The sequence below is a fragment of the Penaeus vannamei genome, chromosome 7, assembly GCF_042767895.1.
Source record: "Penaeus vannamei isolate JL-2024 chromosome 7, ASM4276789v1, whole genome shotgun sequence".
Classification (NCBI taxonomy): domain Eukaryota; kingdom Metazoa; phylum Arthropoda; class Malacostraca; order Decapoda; family Penaeidae; genus Penaeus; species Penaeus vannamei.
This window is the reverse complement of record NC_091555.1, coordinates 27,999,584-28,004,583: the sequence shown is the minus strand read 5'-3', so window position 1 is coordinate 28,004,583 and position 5,000 is coordinate 27,999,584. Positions and strand designations below refer to the sequence as shown.

At 24.9% G+C, this 5,000-nt stretch overlaps 1 long non-coding RNA gene across 1 annotated transcript in view; it reads right to left on the bottom strand.

Moving 5' to 3' along the window:
• Window positions 1–4,195, bottom strand: part of LOC113822873 (uncharacterized) — a 12,501-nt gene extending 8,306 nt beyond the window's left edge. Inside the window, exons 1-2 of the long non-coding RNA XR_011398646.1 lie at window positions 3,988–4,195; window positions 3,677–3,763 (exon numbers count right to left, since the gene is read on the bottom strand). This is a non-coding gene — a long non-coding RNA (uncharacterized lncRNA). The remainder of the gene's footprint in view (window positions 1–3,676; window positions 3,764–3,987) is intronic.
• Window positions 4,196–5,000: the final 805 nt, after the last annotated feature.

Below are 5,000 nucleotides of genomic sequence, written 5' to 3'. Positions count from 1 at the left end.
GTACAGCGAATAATGAAAGTAATGATAATGATAATAAAAATGATAACAATAATAAAAATAATTATAACAATCATATTAATACAACTTATGATAATTATAACAGTAATGATGATATCTTTAATAATGATAATAACTATAATAATAATGATAATGATGATAATGACAAAACGATACAATCATAACAATGCTAATAGCAATTATCATTATAATAAAGATGATAATGCTGATATTGATACTGATAATAGAACAACAACAACAGTAACAATAATGATGTTAATGATTATGATATTAAAGAAATATACTAATAATAATGATAAACAAAAAAAATAATAGAAAGGCAACAAAACAACAATAATAATTATAACAATAATATTAATAATAATGATTATCATAATGATGATGGTCATAACTATAATAGTAAGAAACAATAAAACTGATAATTATGATAATAATATGATAATATTATAATAACATTAATAATGATAATAATACTAATGATGGTAATAATGATATCATATGATAATGATAATAAAGTAATGATGCTACCCAAAATAGCTATAATATTAGAAATAGTCCTGATGGTGATAAAGATGATAATTATAATGATATCCTAATAGTGGTAATGATGATAACAAGGACAAGAAGAACAATTACAAAATAATGATAATAATAATAATAATAATGGTAATAATAATAATAATGATGATGATGATGATGATAATGATAACAATAACAATAAATTATAGTAATAGTAATAATAACAATAATTATAATAATGGTAATAATAATAATAATAATAATAATAATAATAATAATAATAATAATAATAATAATAATAATAAATGATAATAATAACAATAATAATAACAATAATAATAATAATAATAATAATAATAATAATAATAATAATAATAATAATAATAATAATGATAAAAATAATAATAATAATAAAGATAATGTTAACAATAACAATAAATTATACTACTAATAATAACAACAATGATAATAATAACAGCAACAATGATTATTATAGTATTGATAATAAAAACAATGATAATAATAATGATGATAATAATGACAACAATAATGATAAATATAGTAATGATACTAATGCTAATAATTAATGATGATAATGATAAAAACAATGATAATTGCTATACCAATAACGAGGATAATAATGATAATGATTATATTGATATTATTAGTTATAATACTAATAATGATAATGATCCAAAAATGTAATATTCGGAAAGGCTATGATGATAATTATGGTACAATCATAACGATGATAGTTATGATGATAATGGTAATAACGATAAATGTAATGATGGCGATAATACTAACAATAATTAATAATGATAACAATGCCAGTGGCAAGACGTATAATAGTAATGATAATGATAATAATCTTAAAAGTAAGAAGAACTAAAAAATTATGATGATAATGATAATCATGGTAATAACAAAAATGATAATAATAATGATAATAGTAATTGTTATTATTATCACTTTATTATTATCATCATTATCATTAGTATCATCATACAGTCAAGATAACAGAATGCGAATAATAACAACAGCAACAATAATAATAATGATAATAAGAATAACAATAACAATGATGATGATGATGATAACGATAATAAAAATGGTAACAATCATAATAATGATCATGCTGATAATGGTAATAACAATGATAATGACAATAAGAATCATAGTAACAATGGTGACAATGAAAACAATAATGGTGAAAATAATAAGGAATGATAATGATGATAATCATAATCATTATTATATTGATAATAATTATGTTAATGATGTGGATGCTGATAACAATAATAATGATAACTTTGATTTTAAAAATAATTATAATACGAAGTACAACTAATAATAATAATATCGATAATAACAATGAAAATATAACAATAATAATATCAATATAATATCAAATATGATATCAATTATAATGATTATGATAATAATAATAATTGCATTAACATCAATAATAATGTTACTAGCATTATAAACATTAATAATAATAATAATAATAATAATAATAATAATAATAATAATAATAATAATAATAATAATAATAATAATAATAATAATAATGATAATAATAATAATAATAATAATAATAATAATAATAATAATAATAATGACAATAATAACAATAATAATTGTAATGATCATAATACATTATCAATAATGATAATAACGACAGTGGTATTGATGATGATGATAATGATAACAATGTTAATAACGATAATGGTAAAGATGGTAATGATGATAACAAAAATAATAATCATAACATCAATAAAACGAACATTAATGATAATAACGACAAGAAAGTTATAGTGATAATAATAATAATAATAGTAATAATAATAACAATAATAACAATAAAATAATTATAACAACAACAACAATAATAATGACAATGACAATAAAAAAATAAAATGATAATAAAAATATTAACAATAGTAATAATGATAATAATAATGATAATAATAATAATAATAATAATAATAATGATAATAATAATAATAATAGTAATAAGATAATGATAATAATAATGTTAATGACAATGATAATAATAACACTAATAATAATAATAAAAACTATAACGATAACAACAACAATGATACCGATGATAATAATAAAAATAGTAATCATAATGTTAATAATACGCACAATAATGATAATAATAATAATAATACCAATAATAATACAAACAACAACCATGAAAAGATGAAAATGATAACAATAAGATTGACAATAATGATAAAGACAATAACAATATTAATAATCATAATGATAATAATAACAATAATAATAATAGAAATATAATAATAATAATAATAATAATAATAATAATAATAATAATAATAATAATAATAATAATAATAATAATAATAATAATAATGATAATAATAATGGCATTAATAATAACAATTGTAATATTGAATATAATGGAAATAATGGTATTAATAACAAAAGAGAATGGTAGTGATAAGTGTAATAATGATAATTACAATATCAGTGATAACGCTAACAATGATAATAAAGAAATAATAATATAGAAATGATAATAACAATGATAATAATAAAGGTAAAAATAATAATGATATAATGATAATAATAATAATAATAATAATAATAATAATAATAATAACAACAATAATAATAATAATGATAATAGAATAATAATAACAATAACGGTAATAATGATAACAAGATAAATAATATGATAACAATAATGATAATGATACAGATAATAATAGTAACAACCACAGCAACAGCAACAATAATAATAATAATTATTATTATTATCATTAGTAGTAGTAGTAGTACATTATAATGATAAAGCAATGATACCCATAATGATAATAATAACCCACAAACAGACACATACATACCTATGTGTGTGTGTGTGTGTGTGTGTGTGTGTGTGTGTGTGTGTGTGTGTGTGTGAGTGTGTGTGTGTGTGTGTGTGTGTGTGTGTGTGTGTGTGTGTGTGTGTGTGTGTGTGTGTGTGTGTGTGTGTGTGTGTGTGCGTGTGTGTGTGCGTGTGCGTGTGCGTGTACGTGTGCGTGTGCGTGTGCGTGTGCGTGTGTGGGGGGGGTCGGGGGGTGAGCCCGAGAGCATAGGACCGTAATATCTCACGCTTACTTACCTGTTACCAAGAATACAATTGCTTTTGTTTTTCTTGTAATCGTATATTCTTCTCCACGATTTATCTCTTAGACTATTTTAGCTTTTTCTGTGAAAGGGAAAATACGGGAAGTAAATTTACCGATATTATTATAAGATGAGGCTTGCTTAAATACAAATATTCTTCAAGAGAGGATTGTTTTTGTAAACAATAGGAATGTTTGATGAACTCCCAGAAACCACTCATGTTTGCATGCAGGATTTTGAAACGCGTTGCTGCAAAAATGGTTGCAAGCACATTTTGGTAAATGAAGAAAATCACCCGTTAATTACCATGATATCATAAAGATGGCAACTATAATTTGATAGCCGTCGTTTCAATTAATCATCTTTACAATACTGACGATAGTACATAATAACTACAGAAAAAAATCAGTTTTGGAATTGTTGCGTCAAAACACACTAGGCGACCGCTACGCCAGGCTGGCTGTGTGCCGCACCCGACCACTGCTGGGAACACACTGAGCACGTGTCCAAGTATCAGTCCAACTCTGCTGCCATTGCCTTTACATCCGCACTTTCATTGTTACGTGGACAGATTCTGTCTCCAAACCTAATAATATCTGCGCGGCAACGCAGTCCCTCTTGGAAGGATGAAAACGAGAAGTTCTGTAGGTCAAGGTTTGGATGTAGTGTGTACTTACAAAGAGCAATAACGTGGATTTACCATTAGCGGAAACTGTATGCATCTTAGCTTGTTTGTTGTTCGTGTGACATCGACTGTTGCTGGCAACACCTGGACGGGAGCCAAACGGAATTAGCAGATCATAATTAAATCATAATGATGTGTGAGGCCCTTCTCACATAACACGAACAGTCCATAACCAAAGTGAGAACAAACGGCTAAAATGGACAAGAGAAGACATTAAAAAATAATGGAAGGATACTCTACCGCTTCTCTTAACACCTCAGGTAACATCACCGCCTCAATATATGAAATATGGCGACAGAAGCACCCTAAGACTCAATAATCCTGCCAATAGCAAGCGTGACATCATCAAAACAGACGTCTTCCAGAGGCCGAACTTACCAACATCCAGGTTCAGAAATCAGTGACCACAAATCACGAGCAAGATGAAAACGACAATGACAGGAGCAATACAAGATAAATCAAATGATGAGGATCAGACATCTGGAAAAGCGAGATCAGCTGAAGATGAAGCGGAAATGAGAAATGGTGAAAGAGAATCTCTTCCGAGTATGAAAATGAATACCAAAAGTAAACTTATCGCAAAGAATGTAAACCAGGCCACGACAAACATTTAAGAAAACGTTTTTCGTGAATT